The 25,095-nt window shown below is 35.0% G+C and overlaps 1 pseudogene; it reads left to right on the top strand.

The window, feature by feature from the left end:
- The first annotated feature begins 3,622 nt into the window (after positions 1–3,622).
- On the top strand, positions 3,623–15,614 carry LOC124101714 (elongation factor 1-alpha 1-like; annotated as a pseudogene).
- Positions 15,615–25,095: the final 9,481 nt, after the last annotated feature.

Here is a 25,095-nt window from a genome sequence, read left to right as displayed (position 1 = left end):
CTTGGGGAATAGGTAGGTCCATAGAAGTTTCTCACAGATTTTACTGACCTGATAGCTTGCAAGGCCTGCATAGCTATAAATGCTGTGGTTGGAGATTTACCTTCCTGTGTCAGGATTTTCAGCCATTTCTATGATGACAGGTTTAGATTCTGTCCTTTGAAACCTGATTTATCCCATTGTTTCATGTATTGCTCAGCAGCAGTAAGACTTTTAGTATCACAATTTAAAGAAATTTTTAAAATAATTTATGAGATTTAGTGGGGACCTATAGGATTCTGTTTTCCCCCTTTTTTAAAATTGAAGTTGATAAAACTCAGAGTATCCCAGCCTTAAACTGTATACAGTGGCCTAGTATAATCCTATGAACCAACTTTAAATGAATTTGGATGGGTATCTTGGAATGACATGAGAGGCAGAGTTTTAACTATAATATATATATATATATATATGACATATATATATATAATAGTTAAAATATATATAACAAATATAGTTAACACACACACACACACACACACACATATATATATATATATATATATATATGTTTAGGGAGCATAGGAAATTTTTTTTTCATTTATTACTAATAATAAGAAATGAAATAGAAGAATGAATAGCCTTTTACTTACCAATTTAGGAAAAAAATTATTATCATTAAATCTAATGATGATCTAAGTTTGGGGAATCAGTACTTTAAATATTTATATGTAAAAGTGAGTCAGTAACATTGCTTAGGACAGTGTTTTAATGAATTATTTAGAAAAAATTAGAATTTTATATGGCATTGACCCAGCAATGAAATCTCAAGGGACTTATGCCAAAACAATCTTTATTTATATAGTTATATGAATATCTTTAATAACTCTGTATTTAAGGTTGTCAGTTCATCTCAAATGTTTAAAATAAGATTTTGGATAAAGGGACTATATGATAGAAAATTTGGCATTAAAAGTAACATTGCAAAAGAGCATCAATAATGTACAATTAAAAAGATCCTACAAGTCCTGAAAAATATCAACATGATCCCATTTTTATATAAAATATATATATCCATGTGTATAGAAAATAGTCTAGAAGGCCATGTATTAGATGCCAACAGCAGTTAACTATGGACAGCAGAACCCTAAGAGATTCTTATCTATACTTCTTAATTTTTGTAATAATGGGTCTCTTGGCAAAAGTTAGGTAAGGTGTTTTAATCTTGAAATTAATTTTAGTTTCTCATCTGTATATCAGTCTATAAACTTTAATATGTTATCCTTTGGGTCAATATAAACTAGTTGATCCATTCAATGTTATATCTAGAATATGAAATGGACAAATTAAGAGAACCTTTAATCCCTTCTTGAGAGACAGTGTTAAAACAATTTTATATCGTATAATGTTACCCTTTAAATAAGGTAGTGTATCTCCATTGTCTTTTTAAAATATAGTTAAGTTTACTTCCCAGTGTAGAGAGTAACATATAAGCTCTATAATATGTCTTATTGATAATAGGTCTAGTTTTAGAACACTAAATAATATAAATAAATTTTTTTAATAAAATTTGTTATCCTTAGAGTCTAAAATTACCATGCAACTTTAGTTTGGAGAACACCAGCTTGATAAAATGTTCTCTTAAGTCTTATACTTTAAAGAAACATATTTAGGAAACAGAGATAACAATAGATATAAGAATTAGCAATAATTATCATATTGATGCTTTTAAATCAATTAATTTTACTTTCAAAGAGAAGTTTGAAACTTGGGACTCAAGGTGGTATTAGAAAACATTTACCATTTAATTAAAAATGTATGAATCTTGATTCCTTAAAAATGAAATTTTTAAGTAATAAAATTTACTAGGGATAAGTAATTATTCTATTGGAATGAGAGTATATTAATGTTTTGAGAAGTTCTTATCATCTCAATGTGTAGGTTAAAATTTTGGTTTATATTAGCACATTAATATTTGCTTTTAGGGAAAAGCCTCAAATATTTTAATGGACTGTTTCATATATTTATAACCAATTTAGCCATATACAAATCTGTTATTTACTGAAACCTTCTACATCACCTATTTAGACCATCAGTATATTATTAAATAGATTTCTCTATCTAGAAAAACATTTTTCTTTCTATCATTAAAGCTTTCAATACACAAAGACCTTTTTACCCAAAGACGTTTTCTTTCTTCTTTCTAGGACTCTCCAATTTTTCTTTTCTCTCTGTGGAAGCACTTCTTTCTTTCCTTCTAGAATTCTTCTTTCTAGGTACGTTTTGGAACAATTCCTGTAAATCTTTGAATCTAGATAAGTTATTTTGCTTTAATAAGAAGAAATATTTCAATGGAAATGTAGCCAAAGTTTTTTGGACACCTTTGTACATAGAATTATATCTATTTACCAGTTTATGAAAACCTAAACAAGAGTTTGGAGATAAGGTTACTTGATGATTGCATCTTAACTTTATAAGTTAATAAGTATCTCTTGAAAAGATATTTATATAATTAATTAAATATTTATTGTGGATTTATCCCTAACTGTAAAAAGCAGAGCATCAGGTAAATGTACATAATAATGAGTTATGCATTTCCTGTTGAAGAGAAATTGTTAGAAGCAAATAGACCTGTATGTTAATTATCCCATAAGTTAACAATTATAAGATTATTTAACCAGCTGGAAAAATATGTATTAAGAATGAAGAAATAGTTTATTCTTATTTAATTCCAATTTGAATTGAATTTTATTAAATCATGCGATTTAAAAGTATTTGGATCCATTTTTATTTTACTTTAAATATTCTGAGTGTGCTCTTATCTATGTAAACTTTGACATTATGTAGTGTAGTTAAAATAGAATTTTTGTGTATATGCATATTTAATCCTTGTGCTTATATATTTAGAAATCAGAAAAATAAAAAATTTGGCCATCATGAGAATGTTGTAAGATTAAACAATTTAGATTGCCAGCTTTTTGTTCAGTAAGTGTCAAATTTACCTCTAGAATCCCTAGAAAGAAAGTTAATGTATGAGAAAACATAAATAGAACATCTTTTGTCAACGTAATAATTTTTTGCAACTCTTCCTTAGTAGCATAGCTATAGAGTGAATAGGATAGCAAGTTCCTTGGAGAAACCTGTTAATGAGGTTAGAAATTAGTTTAACTCAGCATCGGGTAAGAATTAAGTTTGTTGGTTTGGATTTTGTCTGCAAAACAAATTCCTCGGCAGGGAGCCTTCACTTGGAAACAGGAAAGAAAATTTTGTAGCTGGGCACGCATCTTTAAGGAACAGAGACTGCAACGAGCAGGATTGGCAAAGCTGGAAGACAGGCGGAAGGCCCCCTGAGTGATGGTGTAGAGGACCCAGAGGAAGCCCTCGAAAGCGTGGGAGGCGGGGCTTGGAAGAAGCCCATGCACAAAGGGTCTGTCTTGTCGTCGTCCCAGCGGCATGGCTAGAGCCATTTGTTTGTATTTTCCGTGTGACTCGAAATTCTGGGGTCCCCACCCTCTGCGCTGTCCCACCTTGAGATCTTCGCATGTTGGCCATCTGAAGTTAGAATATTGGTAGTCCTGGCTGGTTTCCCAGGGCCAAAAGCTGTGACGTTGGCCCTGAGTGCTGCTGGACCAAGACCAGAGCGGGTATGGCCCTGCGCTGTTTGCACTGGGTCTCTGAGCGGCCACTGCTGCCTCAGCAGCTGTTAAGCTTGGCCACCCTCAGAGTCCTCCCGATTGCTTGCACTCCACGTGCTCTTCGAGATGTCACTGCCATGCATTGGGCTCTGCTGCGTGCACTCCCGCTGCTATTTGCCCCCAGGGCTTTCCCGGTTGCTCGCCCTTGTTCATCTTGTGCCATAGGCCTGCCTAGGCCCCCCTATAAAGGACTGTAAATACACAGAATGATGTGATTGTGAGTGATGTGGGGGAACTATTATTGATATAGTGATAAAGTGAGGCCTCTTGAAGGAGAACCATGTGTGAAGAGTAGAACAACATTTTAGCAGAATTTATATGATATTTAAAGTCACAAGAATGGAAGGAGGAATTGGTGGTTATCTCTTATACAAAAATATCACATAGACCTCAAAATTGGGATGATTGAATTAGATAAGATGGAAAGTACCAAGAAAAGTAACTAACTAGTTATGCCTTTGCCATTTTAATTTTGCTTTTATCTTTTGTCAGATTGAAATCACTGTTATCAGATATATCATCTATTGAGATTCTTTGTGGCACAGTCCCCTAGAAGGTTCAGAGAAATGTGATAGTTTATGCAGCTTTGCAGTTGTCCATGTTACTGAAGTTTAGACTCTATCTTGATAAATCTGTGTCCTGGGCTCTTCAGAATCCCCTAAAACTTTTGGGCTTGATAACATATTGGGTTCATTCTTTCCAATGTCTCTGGGCCTGAGGCAGGTTCCTAGCCAGAGGACTGTGAAATGGCACGGTGGTGAACTAGAAGGCACTGAGTGAATCTCAGTGGTTGTCAGTCTTTGGAGTATGCCAGAATCCTGGAGAAGCTGAAGTCTGAAGGATGGGGTTCTCCACACTGCCAACACCTCATTTCAGGATATCAAGTGATTCTCAAAAATAGGGAACTGTCTATAGCTGTCTGAATTATTTAATGCAACCAATTCAAGTCTATGGAAAATTGACAAGTCAGCCTATGATAAATGGTGTGTAAATTCTGTATCCTTATTTTTGAACTTTTGATTGAGGGTAAACTATTGACTTTATGTAGTTGAATATGAAGTTTTGCATTTCTACTAAAGCTGTTTCCATGTGAGTGTGATTTTCCAGGGAAGAATTGTTCGTGACTACAGCCTTAGATTTTTTGTTAGCCTGTGACATTGGGCTGACCTTGAATATCAGTGTTCCTAATCATGTTTTCTTGTATGTTTCCTTCAAGAGAGTAGGCATCAGCAGGTATCAGGTACCACATAATACTTTAGGGACTTCTGATTATGCAAATTAAGTCTCATAAGTATGGATTTCTATTTTGATCTCACTTTTCTTATAGCCCTGGAAATTATAAAGCAAATTAAGGTAGATCAGAACTTATTCTAATTTTTCAGTTTTGCTTGATGCCATTGATGAAAGAGAACAGAACATGGAACCATTTGCTTTGGCAGAGCCAGATATGGCGGTATCTTTGAATGCTATATAATTTATCAGAATATAGAAAGTTGCTTGGTAGCTTTGGCATTAGGCTTTAGATGATATTAAGCACAGCAGATAAAGTAGGTAGTAATGCCAGTGTTTCTGCATCTGCCGAATATATATATTCAGGATTAAACCCAGGGGCTCACAACCACTGAGCCATATCCCCAGCCCTTTTTATGTGTTGCGGTTTTTTATTTTTTTGAGACAGGGTCTCACTAAGTTGCTTAGACCTTGCTAAGTTGAACTTGTGGTTCTCCAGCCTCAGCCTCTCCAGCTTTAGCCTCTTGAGCCACGAGATTACAGGTGTGTGTCATCACACCTGGCTGTGGTTTGCTTTTAATAGGCTGCTTTAAGACCTAAGACCACTTCATGTTGTAATAAGTTACATGAAAAAATGGAAAGGGGATGAAATTTGGACTCAAATAGACTTGTATTAGATATTTCTTCATTATTACTATTTACATCGTGTCTTTCAGATGTCACTTAACCTTTTTATAATGAACATAAAAATTCTATGTACTTCTATTTCTACTTACATAATAAGGTGTAGTGAAGAATAAATTGTGTATTCAAGCACAATGCCTGGCACAAAGAAGGAAGACTGTCACTGAATAGTAATTTGAGTCTGCATACACCTTCTGGGGATCATTGCTTACACCTTAAGGCTCAGCTCACATTGTTACATCTTCACTAAACTTTCCCTGACTCTCTCCACAGGATAATTAGGATTTTGTGTTTCCTTGACTTTTCGACCTGGGTCGTAGCAGCCTTCTCAAGGCTCAGATCATTACCAGAAGACTATGAGCATAGACTATTAAAATTGTGACTTAGGCATAACCTCCTTCATACATTGTTCAGATTTGCAGAGATCAGACGCTAAAGGGAATATCATTGTCACCAAGGGGATTGAGATTTGTTGACATAGCCTCACTACTGAGAGCTGAGTTTTTCTGCTGTCAAAGCACTCTGTGAAAACCAGACATTTTCACCCTGATTTGGGCCTTCATGTTTTTAGTTGGCTCCACTTCCATTATCTCCTCAATAGTTCTACTATTTATTAGTTTTTATTTCTACTCTCAAGCCACAGCTAGTATCTCATCTCTCAGTCTGAGAATGTGACCTTGTCTCAAGATCAGGTTACGTTTCTTCATCTTCTTTGTCAGTCTCCTTCTTTGGAACTTACAAATTATACCTTTCCTCTGCTTCTTGCTTTCTATCTCTGTAGGGAACAAATCTGTCTTTTACTTTCCTTCACAGTAAACAAAACAAAACAAAATAAACAAACAAACAAACAAACTGTGGGAAAACCAGTATGTCAAAGAGATATTTATGCTTTTCATGTTTATTGCAGCACTATTCACAATAGCCAAGGTGCGAAATCAACCCAAGTGTCCATGAACAGATGAGTGAATTAAGAAAATGTTGTATATATACACAAAGGAATATTATTAAGCTTCCAAAAGGAATGAAATCCTGTGGATGACAGTATGTGAAGTGAAATAAGCTAGGCACAGAAAGATAAGTACCTTTTATCTTCACTCATCTGCAGAAGTTAAAAAAGTCAATCTCATAGAAGTTCAGTGTAGAATGCAGGTTATTAGAAGCTGAAGAGTCAGGGAGGGGCAGATAGGGAGAGGTTGTTTAGGAGGAATAAGGTCTGGTGTTTCTTTGCACAGCAAAGTATTTCACATAGTTAGAAGACAGGATTTGAATCTTCTCATCACAAAGTAATGATAAATGTTTGAGGTGATGAATAGGCTAATTATCCTGATTTGATCATTACACATTCTATATTTGTACTGAAATATCATACTATACCATAGAAATATGTAAAATTATTATGTCAATTAAAAAAACAAAAATGTGAAGAACTAGCTTATGTTTCTGTAGTTCCTTATGTCCCATCTGCTTTATAGCCCACTGCAATCTGGCCCGCCTCCATTATATTGGAATATCTTACTAAAGTGACTAAATGACTTTACTAAAATGACTAAGATTCATTGGGATATTTTCCCCATGCTCTTTCTTAGCCTTTAAAATTTTTATTAGTGCATTATTGTTATTATATCATAGTGGAGTTCATTTTGACATATTCATAAATATATATAGCATTGTTTGCTCCATTTCAGTCTGCATCTTAGGCTTTTTATACATTGAATTTTTGGATAATTAATTTCTTCCTTTATCTCTGTGGTGTTACTCTATCTTGGTTTTCTATTTTTTTTCTGGTCTTTATATAACACCCTCCATTAAGGGGTATTCTTGCTCCATTTATTCATTCTTTAATTTATTGTTTGATTTGTTCTAGGCATTTTTGAGCACGTATGGCAAGTACAACAAAATATGACATTTGCAAGGCCTCTGTCTTCCGGGACCTTAATTCTAATCAGGGAGATCTTCAGTAAACAAATACATAAACCAACAAAATAGTTACGAAATATCATTAGTCCTATGAAGGACTGCAAATACACAGAGTGATGTGATTGTGAATGATGTGAGGGGACTATTATCGATATAGTGATAAAGTAAGGCCCCTTGAAGGAGAACCAAGTGTAAAGACAGAGAACAGGAGGGCTGTGGATATAGCTCAGTTTGTAGAGTGCTTGTCTCAAGGCCCTGGGTTCAAGCACCACACACACACACACACACAAAAGAATAGAACAACATTTTAGCCAAAGAAATAGAATTTATATGATAGTTAAAGTCACAAGAATGGATGAGGTCACTTGCAGGCAGAAAACAGAAGATGTAATAACACTTTGAATTGAGTGGAGGAGAATGGGCCTGCAGAGGAAATAGCTAAGAAGATAAAAGGAATATGAGGCCTGGGGTTGTGGCTTAGTAGTGTATGTGTGAGGCACTGGGTTTGATCCTCAGCATCACATAATAAATAAATAAATAAATAAACAAACAAACAAACGAAGATATTGTGTCCATCTACAACTAAAAAAAAAGAAACTTGAGGTAAGTAAGTTGGAAAGGTATGGTAGGCAACCCCTGTCCCAAGGATATCAACATTCTAATTTGTAGTCTGTGAGTATGTTGCGTTACATAACAAAGAGGACTTAAGGTTGCAGATGGAATTAAGGCTGCTACTCAGAGATTAGGAAGATCTAATATTCTGTATTAAATTACATAATCCATGTTGAAATTCAAGCTAAAAAATGTACACCATTAATGATGTGAAATACTAGATCTGCCTTGGCATATTATAGAGGAGGGTATCCAAAGCATGGGAAGATTGGAAAATGAGAGTGGATTTATTATGTTAAAAACTTCTTCCACCTCGGGAAAGTCTTAAGGTCCAAAGGGTACATCTTTCATCACAACTGTGAAAAATAAATTTGTGAGATGACCCTGAATATTCAGCCAGCTACTTAGTGGTAGATTAATTGATTATATTGGACAACTTCCATTAAGGAACAACTTCCATTATTCTTCACAGATTATGTACTTAATTTTCAGCATGTATTTTCCTTTTCCTGTGCTTTGCCAAATCTAATTCTGTGGCCTTCCCGAATGCCTTATCCACTGTTACGGTATTCCACATCTTATCGCTTCTGACGAAGGAAGAAATTTCAGAATAAATGAAGTGCAGCAAAAAAAAAAAAAAAAATGGGCTCATGGTCACAGAATTCATTGATCTTGTCATATTCAACACCATTTCAAAGCATCTAGCTTGAAATAATGGTAGACTTTTTGCATAGACATAGATGGTGGAAGGTAGGTAGCAATACTTTTGCAGAGCTGAAAAAATATCCTGTAACATATAGTATGTATTGCAAGTCTAGTGCCTAATATATGGTGTTGTCTCCCTAGGATTCATGGTTCAGTAATCAAGGGTACACAATAGCACTGCCTTCTCTCATTATTTTCCCTAGCCATCCACAATCCCAAATTTTTGCAGTCCAGATTTTCTATCTAAAAGCCTTCATTCCAAAGTGAAGAATGCTTTCTCTAAGGGGATGGTACAATTGTTTCATTGAAGTTGAGATGGCTGCTTGGCTAGTTTGGCCTTCTTGTGCTTCTGAATCAATAAGAAAGTGGCTACTACACTGGCTGTAGCTGTGACGGATCTTGTTTGTTTTGAGGTTTGTAGGGAATAGGTCAGGTATCAGAGATAACACTACTTAGAAATAAAAGTCTATGTCCCTAGTTCTGGAACTTCAGCAAGAAATAAAATAAATAAATAAATGTCACTACTTGCATATTGATAGTTTTATCATATAATTAAGTTAGAAATTCTACAATAAATAATAATTCAAAGGAAAAATACATACCTGGAGCATATACCACAGTCTCTCTGTAAAATGAATGTCCTCATTTATGAATCCTCCTCCTGGGTTTATCTTGATACTTTTAACCATTGCAGAATCAAATTTCATCACAAGCAGTGGTCATAAATAATGTGAAGAAGATTGCAACTGTGACATTGACTCAGAAAACACATATTCACTATTTCTAAAGAGTTGTTCACTTAATGTGGATTTTTTAAAAGCTGTAAACATGTAACCTCACTGTGAGTAAAACTGTGGCTATGTGAGATTTATCTCTGTCTTGTCTCCCAGCCCTCTCGGTTCTCACAGGATTTAGCTTTTCTCTCAACATTTTCTTCCAGTTGTTTCAAGGAATCTCCCTGACTCTGGTGTTTCACAAGTGCTCATGAACAATTGTGTGTTCTTCCACTTTGTGTGAGCCTCCTGACTGGTGGGCATTGCTGCTGTCTATCTGCTGTGTGTCAAAGCTGTGTCCATGGTGGAGCTGGGGGAAGGGAGAATATCTGTCTGATTTTGTATTACATTCAATCACCTGGACAAAATGTGGAGCCTATTGTATTTAAATCCTCCTTTCATGAATATGGTGTTTTGTCCTAATATTGATCTCACAGGAACCTGGACCCATCCACCAGACATGGAGGAAATGGCATGCATCCTGATCATTGTCCCCAATTTTCTCTTTAACTCTACAGGAGTCTCTATACTGCTTTGTTTCCTGTTAGAGGAAAAAAAAAACTGAAACCCCAAAACCAAACCAACCAAACGAAACCAAACCAACCCAAACCTCACCAAACCAAATCAGCAACCAACAAAAAGAGGAAGGAAAGAACAAAATATAAAAACGTGCATATAAAATCTAAACAGATGTTGAATGCTAGCTACACACCAGAAGATTTGATTCTTAGCTGTCCAGGTGAAACACCTGGCACATGTTAAAAAAAATTGTCCCAAGGTAGTTAAATTTTGAGTCTGCATAAAATATCATCAGTCAGTTTTCATATGGGCTGCTTGCTTAATCAGCTCAGCTTCCATCACTTTGCATCTTTCCTCTCCATTAAATATTCCAGATTTATATATGTTTATAACTAGAACAATATTGTAGTATATTATTTCAGGCATGGGTGTAAATATCAGAAAAATGCTATACATAAGCTCCCAGGAAAGGAGGTGAGGCCTTCCTGTTGGAGATCAGTTTACTTTTTTTTTTTTTTTTTTTTTGAGTTTTCAAAAAAATAAGAAAAACACATCTGAAATTCTTGCTAAGGGCCTGGGATTAAAAATCACACTATGTTTTTTTTGGTCTAGAAGAACTGTGACAAAGGGAATATAGCATGACCTCAGAAGTCAGAAACATCTAAATTCCAACTGCACTAACTTACTTATGTATTCTTTTTTATGGTGTTGTTTCTTTAAAAAATTTATTGGTAAAGTAAAATTATACATAATAGTGGACCTAGTTGCTACATATTTGTTCATGAATGCAACATAATTTGGTCAGTTTCATTCCCTACTACCTCCCTTTACTTATGTATTCTTGGTCAAGGTGCTTTGTGAGGATGTTTCCTTCTTTATGAGTTGAATATACTTCCTGGTTTTAATGGTAGGGTTAAATGAGATGATGCAAAGTGCCTGGCACCAGCCCCTGGGAGGATCTCCCACACATGTTCCTCCTCCTACCCATTGCCTTTTCTCTGAAGCATGAATTGTCTCATGCTTCAGTGAATCATTGCTATATGGAATTTTAGAGCTGGGAAGAAATAGGTCTCAATTTTCATTGCCATGACGACAGAATCAGAGAAGTGAAAAATTTCCTCCTGAAACAGTGAGCAACTGTTAACAAAGTAGCACCTTTTTAATTGGTGGCAAGTATGTGATTTCTTTCCTTCTTTTTTATCCTTTGCTAATTTTCTTAATCCTATTTGTTTATACTGAAGAAACCAAAAGGAGAAGTTGGTTATTGATTTTCTACTTACTATGAAAATGTTAATAATAGTATCTATCACTTTTATTTCTCCTACCCTGCTGCCTACAGAACATCATGGAAAAGACCTGTATTTTATTATTATCTGAAATAAGCCCTTTTCATCATAAGTATATACATATTTGTCAGATATCTTTAGGTCATAATTATGTTTCATTATAATATTTCAATGAATTGTGATGGCCATCTGGTCCTTCTTTTACCCTCTAAATAGGATCATTTCCAAGAGAGGTTCTGTAAATGAAAATTTGCACACATAAGTGAAAAGGTATTGTTTTGAAATGCTTAAAGTTGATTCAACTAATTTTCATGGTAATACATTTCACTCCCTCAAAGTTTCTGTGGTCTTAATTACCACCCCAGTCTACTGAAGCTAAAGCCTGTTGTCCTCTTACCATGGACAGAGAAATATTTAACCATTGTCACTAATAAATCATATCCTTACTTGCTCTAATTTCATGGTTTATTGAAGATTCTAAGTTGTTGTGTACAATGAATCAAAATGCATTCTACTGTTATTTATATCTAATTAAAATAAAGTAATAAAAAAGAAAAAATTCTAAGCTGTGATCTTTAAGATAAGCAGTTGTCCTTTTATCATGTCACTCAGTATTTATTTTTAAAAAGTTACATTGAAAAACGAAATCCTCCAAAGCAGTTTGGCAGAGATCAGTAAAGAAATTATTTACTGAAAATTTCTTATTGGAACTGAATGATGTAGAAACATGGTGCCAGTAAAATTATTTCATTTTCATTGATAAAGGACCACTGTAGATAGGGAAGTCATGCTGCTTGCATGCAAATATGAAATGGCAGAATGATTTTTTTTTTGACTTTTGATAAGGTACTTGGAGCAGAAAATAAGTTTTCTCTTATGCAATTATAGAGAAGAATTTATTAGTAGATAAGAAAAAAGCTGAAAGAAGTGCTAAAAATGGAATTGTCGCAGAGATTGTTAGCTGCTCACCTAATATTAATTTTCTCCTTATCCTTAGTATGACAAGCACAATTTTCATGAGCAACAGTGTACACAGATTAAAAAGTATTTCATTTCTCAACCTCCCTTATAAACAGAACTGGGTAAGTGATACAGTTTGGGTCAATGATAAAAATAATGGAAGTTTAAGGTAAGAACTCTTGGGAATACTTCTTTAAAGTTAATGGTTCTTTGCTGGTATGCCTTTTCTGCTCTATGGACTTTCTCCTTTTTCCTCCATGAAACTTGATAGGCATGACAAATGGGAGTCCATTTATCCTGTAGTCATGAGGGAAAACCAAGAGAATTACAGGTAGTTCAGCCCAGACCTCAACCTTGTAATTGTTTCTTTGATGAAGTCAGTATTGCTTATATTGGCCTGTCATGAGAATCTACTGAGGGTATTTAAAAAATTGAAATGATGAGACTTCTCCCCAAGAAGTAGGATATATAGATTGTGGCACTCTAATGTTTCTATTGCAATAGCCAGGTGAATTGCAAATATATTTTAAAAAGTATCAGCTGTAAAAGCAAGTTTATAATACTAGAATTCCAGAAAAGGAAGAACCACTCTCAGGTAGGTAGGTAAACAATGCTCCTTTCTTTCCCTGGGAGTAGGAGTGATTCTGCTTAGAGAAAGAGACATAAATAATATTTTTTAGTGGTTACACAGGAAACCTGAAATACTTTAGATACATGCCTGACTTTCCACACAGGTCTTAGCCAAGCTTTGGTGCTGTACAGGTGGCTGAGGAGCTAAGCTTAAGATTTCTAAAAAGCAGAGCCGAAGCCCCTATATCTCATTTATATCTATATCTCATCTATATTTAAAAAAATTAAGATGACCAAGGAAGGGAACTTACCTTAAACATACATCTGGTCTCTCCTTTAAGACATTTGCTAGGATTTAAAGTGTAGGAGACAGGAAGCTGAAGAGCTGAGATGAGAATCTTGGAAGGGCAGAGATGTATCTTCCACAGTTTACCAGACTGGAAGATTTGGAAACACATCAGCCTTTCAATAAAATTGAATAAAAATTCAATAAAAATTCCAAGAAGGACAAGGAAAAGGAAGACAGGAGAAACTCTTTTTGGTGACAATTAACATTATCTGAAGAACCATATCTTTTTTTTTTTAATACACAGAAGTTACCATACCATAAAAAATTCTAGACATACTGTGAGACATGACAAATGTGATTTATGGTGAAAAGAAAAAGCAGACAGTTGAGTTAGGGCCACACATGGTACAGATATTGAAGTTAATAACAAGGAATTTAAAATAACTTTGATTAATATGGTTAGGAATATTAAGGAAGGCATGGAAAAATAGAAGAAATGATAGAAAAATTCATCAAAGAATTGGAATCTACAAAAAATGAAATGACATATACAACTAAAAACAAAATATTTGAAATCAAGAACTCACTAGATGGGGTTTATGAGATTCAATACAGAAGAACATAGATTTAGTCAACTGGAAGACAGAAGAATAGAAAATATCCTAGTTGAAGCATAATAAGACAAAAGGATTGAAAGAACAAAACAGTATAACACAGGTGTACACTATTATACTGATAATCCAGCTTGGGGGTAGGGGTGGGGGAAATATTAATTTGTAGTGTTTGCTGATTGCCACATTGTAAATATTCTCATAATGGATAATTCCAAGGAATCCATGGTACACAATCACATAAATTTCCTCAGTATTAAATAATCAATTTTAGCAAACTGGTGCACATGAATCATATTTAGAAAGTCTAAATTATGTTTAAAACCCAGAAAGAGAAAAGAGAATAGGCAGAAGCAACATTTGACTAGAATATAAAAAGAATATTTTAAAAAAATTGAAATATATCAAGCCATAGATTAAGGACTATGGTGAACTATAAGCATGATAAATAAAAGATGACACCTACACATATCAAGTGTAAAATTGTTGCAAACCAAGTTGTAATGGGTGACATCCAAAAAGATAGGTCTGTCTTAAAATCCCTAGAATTTATGAATGTTGCATTGTTTGGAAAAGGATCTTTGTAAATATAATTCAATTAGTATTTCTTAGATGAGAAGATTGCCAGGATTATTTCATCCAGGTGGTCCCTAACTGTTATTCCATGACTATTCCACCACTACAGAAAAAAAAAAAGAGAAATGCAAATTGCCTGCCTTAGTTTCTAAAAAGAGGATAGATCTTATAAAAATCAAAACACACTAAGACAATTATGAACAATGTTTCTACCATAAATTTGGATGAAATGAATACATATTTTTTTTGAAATACAACTAACCTGACAGAAAAAAAATGAAATGACATATACAACTAAAAATAAAATATTTGAAATCAATTTTTTCACAACAAAGGTGTCATGAAAATCATCACTAAGTCAAAGCCAAAATAGGAAAGGAAAAGACTTGTCATTGGACATGTATTTTTGGCCAAGTCCATCACTACTGACCATCTAATCTACAAATGGGGTGGGAATGAGAAAAAAACCATTGAAAAATTTGAAAAGGGGGCTGCTGAGATGGGAATGGCTCTTTCCAAGTATGCCTGGGTCTTGGATAAACTGAAAGCAGAACATGAGTGAGGTATTACTATTGACATCTCCCTGTGGAAATTTGAGACCAGCAAGTATTACACAACTATTGTTGATGGATCTTTATTTTATTAATTTATTTATATGTGGTGCTGATAATTGAACCCAGTGCCTCGCACACATGCTGGGCAAATGCTTTACCACTGAGCCACAAACCCAGCTCAAGACTATTGTTGATGTCCCATGATACAGATGTTATCAAAAACATGATTACAGGCATACCCAGGCTGACTGTGCTGTCTTGATTGTTACAGCTGGTGTTGGTGAATTTTAAGTTGGTATCTCCAAGAATGGGCAAAACTGGGAGCATGCCCTTCTGGTTTACACACTGGGTGTGAAACAACTAATTGTTGGTATTAACCAAATGGATTCCACTGAGTCACCCTACAACCAGAAGAGGTATGAGGAAATCATTAAGGAAATCAGCATCTACATTAAGAAAATTGGCTACCACCATGACACAGTAGCATTTGTGCTGGTTTCTGGTTGGAATGGTGACAACATACTAGAGCCAAGTGCAGATATGCCTTGGTTCAAAGGATGGAAAGTCACCCATAAAGATGGCAGTGCCAGTGGAACCAGGCTGCTTGAAATTTTGGATTGCATTCTGCCACCACCTTGTCCTACTGACAAGTCTTAAGATGTTTGCAAAATTGGTGGTAATGTGCTTGTCTCTCTTCTCTAGTAGAAGCTGGAAGATGGTTCTAAATTCTTGAAATCTGGTGAAGCTGACATCTTTGATATTGTTCAGGCAAGCCCATGAGCATTGAGAGCTTCTCTGACCATCCTCCTAGGGTTGTTTTGCTATTTGTGATATGAGGCCAACAGTTTCTGGGGGTGTCATCAAAGCCATGGACAAGAAGGCTGCTGGAGCTGCAAAGTCACCAAGTCTGCTTAGAAAGCTCAGAAGGCTAAATGAATATTACCCCTAACACTTGCCACCCCAGTCTTAGTGGTAGAAGAATTATCTCACAACTGTTTGTCTCAATGGCCATTTAAGTTTAATAGTAAAGGAGTGGTTAATGATAACAATGCATCATAAAACCTTCAGAAGGAAAGGACAATGTTTTGTGGAACATTTTGGCAGGGGGGGTAGCTTTAAAATAACTAGTTTTTAAAATCAATCCTTTTTTGGTGGTACCAGGGATTGAATTTAGGGGCCCTTGACCACTGAGCCACATCTCCAGTCCTATTTTGTATTTTATTTTTACAGGGTCTCAATGAGTTGCTTAGCGCCTCACTTTTGATGAGGGTGGCTTTGAACTCTTGATCCTCCTGCCTCAGCCTCCCAAGCTGCTGGGATTACAGGTGCATGTCACCATACCCCAATTTTTGTTTTGCTTTTATTGGTGCATTACAGTTATACATAATAGTTGGGTCCCTATGCCCCCTAATCCCTCCCCTCCTCCCTTTCCCTATTTCTTTTTCTCTACTGGTATTCCTTTCACTTATTTATTTTTAATTGGTCCTTTATAGATACACAAAATGGTGGAATTCACTGATATATATATACATACACACACACATATATATATGATATATAATTATATATGTGATATATAATTATATATAATATATAAATAAAATAAATACATATGAAATATATAAAATAAATACATATAAAATGTAAAATAAATATATAAAATGTATAAATAAAATTATATATATATATAATTGTATTCCCTCCCCTTTACTGTTCCTCTTCTGTTCCTCTCAATCTCCTTCTTCTACTCCACTGATCTTCCATATATCTTTATTATGTCTGACTCTCCCTTTCCCTCTCCTGACTTTGCTCTAGTTCCACTTACATGAGAAAACATTCGACCCTTGATTTTCTGAATCTGGCTTGTTTCACTTAGCATGATGTTCTCTAGTTCCATCCACTCACCAGCAAATGCTATAATTTCATCTTCTTTATGGCTGAGTAAAACTCCATTGTGTATATATATCACACTTTCATTCATCTATTGATGGGCACCTGGGCTGGTTCCATATCTTGTCTATAGCGAGTTGCACTGCTATAAAATCAATCCTTTTTAATGGAAACAATTTGATCAAAAATCTTTCTGAGAATTTTGAGACCCATTAAAAGAAAAGTTTCATGAGAAAATGAAATTTGAAATATTCTAATTTCTTGTTTCTCTAAGCAAGAAAGCTTAGAGATGAATGATTGGGTTATGAAAGTCTTAATCAGTGTGTTAATACTCTGATAGGGATTGACTGGAAAGTAACTGTAGGCGGGTAGAGCATGGCTGGAGGGGATGGGTCTCTGGAGACGTGCTTTTGGGATATATATTTTGTCTTGCTGAGCAGAGCTTTGTCTCTGTTTTCTGATTATCATGTCCTGAACCACTTTCCTCCACCACACAGGCCCGTAGCCAGCTGTCTATGGACTGAAATTCTGAAAATAAACTTTTTTTCTCCTTTAATTGTTCTTGTTAGGTCTTTGGTGACAGTGGTGAAAAAGATGACTAAAACACCATCATATGATGTAATATGTGTGAAAATGCCCATTATAGTGTCATGCAGATAGTCAACCTAGAAAGTACTATGAGCTGCTGTTACTATCATTGTTAGTAGAATTAGTTTTAACTTGAAAGTCTGTCATCATGGGGATAAAATGTCCATTTTGTAGACATGTAGGTTTTACACCTAAAACCTTTTCATTGCATTGTATTTTGCAGCCCTATGTAAATATTTGAATTCATTTGATGCTTGAAATCACCATTTCTGTAGCACCATAATAGATTATGTCCAGTTACAGTGAGACTGTCTTTTGGCTTGTTTTTTGACTTTGCAAATGTTGGGTATATAGAAAAATTATAACTCTGAACATAATTAGTGGGAATGTAAATGATGTCAGTCCAGCTGCAGCAAACTAACCAGGGGGTGACGAACAACTTGTGTACATTGATACAGCAGGAGTAGGAGCTGTTTATTGTAGGACAGGAGGGGTATATATACATTCCACACAGCTTATCTTAATTAACATAAACTAGATACAGCAGTCAACCAACAAGGAATCTCCACACTTAATTCCTCGCTGGTGTTACTTCACAAACCACTGCCTCTGGCAAAATGCCAGGCGCCATCTTGACTTGTTTACAGACTCTAACACCTACTTTGGAAAATGGTCTGGGAGTTCCCCAGTATAAAACATAAAGTTACTATAGGACTCATATACTTATAGCAGCATTACTCATAAAAGCCAGAAGGTGAAAACAAAGCAAATGTCCATCAACTAATGAATAGATTGACAAAATGCAGTATATCCATGAAATAGAATATTACTGGGCCATAAAAAAAAAACAAAGTACTGACAACATTGTTACAACATAGATAAAGCTTGAAAACATCATGCTAAGTGAAATAAACCAGTCACCAAAAAACCCACATACTATATGATTCCATTTATATGAAAGTTCAGAATACAGAAATCTTTTTGTGTGTGTCTATATATAAATATATGTACATATTTATATGTGTATAAATATACTTATATATGTAGTCTACTGCATGGGCTCTCTCCCATCCAGCAAGGAGGTCCACAGAATAGGGTAGAAGAGAGTGTGGCTGTGGAGTCACTAATCAAGACCTCCAGAGACCAAGCAGGAAGCAGATCTGATTTTATTGCACAGTTACCATGTATATATACTCAGGCAATAGCTAAGCAGATTACAGGCAGCCAGCAATGTAATTTCTGCTAACTGTCCTTGCAGCAACCAGTTGAGGAGTGGGCCATGGAGGAAGTGCAGGGACTGCAACACAGGGCCTCACGCCCAGGGCTGTGCCTTTTGGGTAATCGGTTTGCTACTCACAAGCCTAGCATGGGGGAGTGCTTTGCCACTCAGAAGCCCTTAACATATGCCATGTATGCAGTACACCATGCACTTGTCCCCACAGTCTACATATTTATATGCTTTATAAATACACTATTTATAATGTATATTCATAAATATGTACATATATTTAAAAGTAGTAGATTATTCATTGATTAGGGCAAGGCAGTGGAGCATCAAAAGTAAGGGAGGGAATAGCTATGAACAGGGAACTTCTTGGGGTGATGAAAATGTTTTAGTGTTGATGGGGGTAATAATTACACATACCAAAAACCACTGAATTGTATACTTTAAAAGGTGAATTGTATGTTATATGAATTATATTTCAATAAAGTTGTTAGAAACAAGCAATAACAAAAGAGACTTTTCCTGGCCACTGCTCTGTAGTAGTGCCTCCATGACACCACACAGGGAAAGTAAATTCCATATTTGACCTCACTGACCTTCTCTGTATTCTCTCACCTTCTTGCTGTTGGAACCCTATTTATGTAAGGTCCTCCAACTTATCTTCAGGATCATCTTACAATGTAATACTTTTGTGTAAATCTACTTGACTTGTCTCTTAAGATTTAAGGGGAACTACTGAATTTAAAACAAAACTACAAACAGTAATAAGAAGAACAACAGCAAAAGTAGGACTCTCCCTTCTCTTGAAATCTAACTAAAAGAAAGAAGTCTTACCATGAATTAAAAAATGTAACATTTGTTCTCATAGCAGAGGAATGATGTTTCTCCTGAGGTACCTGTTCTATCCATGTCTGTGTACAACAAAACTCATGGTTTATCTCAAAGGAGAAAAGTCACAGGAAAACAGGATTTACAAAGAGGAATTAAAATGTACAGGTTTGGGGCTGGGGATTGTGGCTCATCTACCGATGTGGTAGATGTGGTTCATCTACCTCACCTAACATGGGCGGGGCCCGGGTTGGATCCTCAGCACCATATAAAAAAATAAATAAATAAAGGTATTGTGTTGTGTCCATCTACACCTAAAAAATAAATATTTTTTTTAAAAAGAAAAGAAACATTATAAAAAAAATGTACAGGTTTGCTGGGCTGGGATTGTGGCTCAGTGGTATAGCACTTACCTAGTATGTGTGAGGCACTGGGTTCGATCCTCAGCGCCCCATATTAAAAAAAAAAGGTCCACTGACAACTAAAAAATATTCTAAAAAATGTATAAGTTTGCTTTAAGATATCTCTATGGCCTGTGCTAGAAATTATTCACTTCCTCTTTGCCTAGTTAACTTTCAGCCTTTGTGCAGGAATCACATCCTAAGGGAACTCTTTCCAGAACACTTTGATTATCTCAAATTATAGGTCCCCTTAGAACCTGACCTCTCTCTTTCATAATATGTGTTACTTTGTTTTTAGAATGTTATGATGAATTTTTGTCTTTTCTACTAGACTGAAGATTTCATAAGAGCAAAGATCTATCAATTTTTGGTAGTGAATGTATTACCAGTACCTTGGACAGAGCCCAGGAGATAGTATGATTTCAACAAATATTATGAAACCCTATTATAGTGTACTTTACCAATAATACAAATTAATATATAATTATATTGATAATCCAGGTTCTACATTTGTCCCTTTTCTCATGGGTAGGACAGGCTGAAGTAATTACTTTCTAAGGGAGGATGTGGTGTTAAATGAAGTTAGTTTAAATGGCAGACAGTCTGCTTCAGAAAACAGAGTGGATCCCTGTATATCATGACCCAGTATTCTTGAATCAAGGTGATGAAAAAATGCCCACTGATTATTCTTGGCATCACTAATTCTTCCCTGGAAGTACCAATCAATACTGGATCCAGGAACACGCTCATCAATAAACTAAGCTTTAGTCTGAAATGCCAGCAGGTGGTGCTATATTATAGCCTCGATAGGAATAGGTAGGGAACCAGTGGCAGGATCCCTGGAATTCCTAGTCATTTAGCTAGTGCACTTGTTAACCAAGTCATTTTATAACCACAATATAACTGTGCATTTTTCATGATGTATTTTTTTTTTTTAGTTTTCTCTTACATCATAGGATTTTTCTATCCCCGTTGAGTTGATGAAAGACTGTGCAAGAGTTGTGCGTTGGAGGAACTACAGGGTAGGGTTTGTTGTGAGGCAAAGCTATTTGTTAAAGAGAGAATGTCTTGAAGCCTCTCATTTCAAAGATTTATACAGAGGTTTTCTCAGTTTATTCTGTGGTGATACCTTGATTATAAGCGTTAAATGAATTCAAATATTTATTTATGGCTACAAAATAGAATGCAGTGAGAGATTTTAGGTGGAAATACCAACTCTACAAAATGGATATTTTATCCTCATGATGGCAGACTTTCAAGTAAAACCAATTCTAGTAATAATGATAATAACAGCAGCTAACAGTACTCTCCAGGTGGATTATCTGCCCCGCACTGTAATGGGCATTTCCACACATATTACCTCATTGAATTATAATAACAACCTGTGAAGTAGGAATTATATTCCACTTTAATAAATGTGGTAGTTGAGGCATAGGGAGGTTAAGTGACTTTTCAAAGCTCTGTTTTTTTTTTATTCAATTCATTAAGGAAGAGACATTATAGAGACCCACAAAATCTCTAGGGCAAGAAGAAGTATACTATTTCAATAATTATGATGTATAATTTAAAATAACTGGGCACTAAATTTAAAAAAATAACTGTAGTGAAATCTTAGTAAGAACCATACATACAGATACATAAATCTACCCAAGGTTGACCTCTTAGCATGGTGTCCCCCAAAAGCACATCTTGAGTCAAAGGCTTCTGTATAGTTAATCTATTTACAAAGTAATTTCAGGGACCAGGGGTAATTGATGGAGGAGTGAAAAAGGGAAAGGAAAAGCCAACTAAAGATGTGTTTGTCGCTGGGTAGTTACTGTTGGTCATGCCAGAACCTTCTAAGGAGGCTGATAAAATATGGCTAAGAACTGACACTTAGAGGATGCAAGGGAAAAGGATTATCCATCAACTCCCATTCTATGTTGGTTCCGTACGTGTGGACATCCTTGTGTTTCTGAGTTGCACACAAGAGTGCCCCAGGGTTCCTGTCAGTGTCTCAGGTAGCAATGTGAGAGACTTTCCGGAGCAGAAGAGAGTTTCTTGGGGTAGGCCAAGGCAAAGCAAGACACTGTCAGGTTATACCTGTTATATCTGTGAGAGGCTGATATAAACCTTCAGCAGAGGTACTGTGGTACACTTCCTTTGGGAATACATGGTATTAATATGTGGATTTTGGTAATAGTAATGACTAGATTTATACGGATTTTTCTAAAAATGATACTAAAACTGGAACCAATGGTTCGAAATTAAAATATCTTTTAGGCAGTCTAGTTTTTTCCTCATTATGTTACCATAGAAACAGAGCAGAACACACTGTTTTTAATTTAGGTTCCAATTTTTACGGATTATTCCTGAGTTTATTATCAAGAGCACATACAATCTAGGCATTATTTATTTAGTTTTTCATGCTTACTAAATATAAAAATTTTGATGAATTTTGAAGAGAGTGGTATCTAGGTCTTTCTCTCTTTGGAAATCTCTCTCTTAAGGAAGACAGGCTAAGATCTGAACAAACAAAAATTTAGTATTAAAAGTACAGAAAAATTATCAGTTCCAAACTACCAATGAGGTTTCTGACTTAAAGAAGAAATATCAAGGTATAGTAGAAAGAATGTTGACCTTAGAGTCAGAAAACAGGTTTTCTTCTTTGGGCTTTACTACTTCGGCACTGTATGATCTTGAACATTCCAATGATGATTCCCTGGATAGCTTCTGGCACCACTGCTGACACCAGGCACTGGATGCCTCTGGTCAGTGGAATGAATTCTTCCTTGTACCTTTCTTGTCTTTATGTCTTGTTATTCCCTTATACTAATGTTTTCCTTACCTTCAATTTTTTATGACACCTGATGGAGACTTAAGATTCCAGAGGTGAGCCTCTTCAATTGACTAAACCATAAGTGATGGGACAGTACTTTGGTAGACTCTGGAAAACTCTCTGAAAATTGGGAGAGGGTATTGATGCTTAGCAGTTAAAAACTGCTTAGCATTCAAACAATTTCATTGAGGTCTACTCTTTTGAATGGGCAATATCCACCAATACCATTTGACTTACAGTATACTTAAAAGTATGTAATACGTGTATCCTTTTTATAACTGAAAAATCACTCAATTCTTCCACATTAGGAGAAAACTCAAGTTTTAAGAATTTAGTCCAGGAGTGATAGCCATCCTTCTTCTATTTGGGTTGTTCTTCTGTCTTGATATTTGTTAGTCTGTGGACTAACTGTAAAGTTGCTTGCCAGAATCATGCCCTAAATAAAATAGTGGGGTCAAGGGAAAGAAACAATAAGTTAGTTAAAATAATAAATATTTAAGTGACATAGCAAGAAATGAGAGAGTGATAGAGACTATAGACCTTATTTCTGAAACTAATTATGAGGTCTTAATTATTTCAACACTATATCTTCAAGAGATACAATTCTCTTAAGCATACTCTTAGAAAGTATGTGAATTTCATGAGCCTAGAATTTGGGGATTTAAGTGCGTTATCTTCTTTCTTTACACAATTAAGTGCCACTAGAAGTAGTTACTCACCTCCTAGTTTTTCTTTCTGGTTTTAATGTTCTCTGACAGTGGCAGTCAGGTTTCTCCTTGCCTTTAGTGGACACCTAATGAGATGATCATATAATTTCTTTTCCTTTAATCTTAATAGCATGAATTACATTTATTGATTTCAAATGTTAAACCAATGTTATATTCTTAAAATAAATCCAATTGATGTGATTTATTATTTTAGATGTGTTTATAATGTACTAATATGCACATGTTTTAACATAATCATACATATATATGTAAATATGTGTATGTGTATACATATAGGGTTTGGTTTGCTAATATTCATTTACATCTGGAGACATGCTTGTTATTTTCCTTTCTGTTATTATTCCTGTCAATACAATACTAGCATCATAAAATGAGTTGAGGAGTGTTTATCTTTTTTATTTAGTTTTTGATAGTTTGCAAAAGATTTTCTTTCTTTTCCCTGGACATTTGCTAAAATTTGGTCAAGTTGTTTGGAGTGTTATTTGTAGAAAGATTTTAAACTTTTTATTCAGTTACTTTTACTGTATGGGCTATGCAGATTTTCTATTTATTTTTAAGCAAATTTGGGCAAGTTATAATTTTCTAGGATTTTGCCCATTTCTTCCAAAGTTTTCAAATTTGCTGACAAAATTTATTACTATATTTTATGTTTTTATTGCCTGCAGCATCTGTAGTGATATATCTTTTTATTATGATATGGGAGGTAGTTCTCATTTTTTAATCTTGATTAGTTTCACTAGAATTTGGTTAAGTTAACCTTTTCAAGGTACCAACTTTTGACCTCTATATTGTATTTGTTAGATATTTTATTAGCTTCCTCTTTATTATTTTCCTTCTTCTACTTCCTTTGTACCTATTTTTTTTTCATCAAAGTTCCAAGCTGGACATTAATTTATTGGTGTTTAGGCTTTCATCTTTTCTAATATACACATTTAAGGCTTAAGTTTTTCTCAAAGTATACAGATTAGCTGCATTTAACAGGTTTTGATATGAATTACTTTATTTAAAGCTACATTTGCTTCCTTTATTATTTCTTTGATTTTGAATTATTAATAAGTACAGTTATCAAAAAATATGTCTGTTTTTGTTATTAATATCTACCTTTATACTTGTGGTCAGAGACTCTATTCTGAATGTTATCATTCCTGTGAAACTTCTTGAGGCTTGCTTCATTCATCAATTCATCTCTCCAAAATGTTTATTTAGTATTTACTATGAGTTATACCCTGTTTAAAGTACTGAGATTCAGCGACGAATAAAACAAGTCAAAATTTCTGTCCTCATGGATTGTATTGAGTGAAGCAGAAAATAAATGAAATTATTAGAGTATGTTATTGAAATTACAGTAGGGAAAGGGATCTTAAAATATCTTTTAAACTTTTTATTTCAGTTTAGGTGGTAGTTAAGACTTCACTTTAGGTGAAATGAGTGTTTCAGTCTACTTTTTAGTTGTGATGGAAACCTGGCAAGAACAACTTAGAGGAGAAAAAGTTTATTTTGGCTTAGTTTCAGAGATTTAGTCCACGGTTGGCTGGCTCTGCCACTCTGGGCCCAAAGGAGCCCGGAATATCATGGCTGAAGGGCACAGTAGAGGAAAACTGCTTAGATCATGATGCCAGGAAGTTGAGAGAGGAAGGGTATGGGGCCGCAGGGAAGTTGT

This window comes from Marmota monax, unplaced genomic scaffold (assembly GCF_021218885.2).
Source record: "Marmota monax isolate L192 unplaced genomic scaffold, Marmota_monax_Labrador192_F-V1.1 WCK01_AAM20220418_F8-fsc00052, whole genome shotgun sequence".
Taxonomy (NCBI): domain Eukaryota; kingdom Metazoa; phylum Chordata; class Mammalia; order Rodentia; family Sciuridae; genus Marmota; species Marmota monax.
Note: the sequence above shows the minus strand (reverse complement) of the source record. Positions and strands in the feature narration are given on the sequence as shown.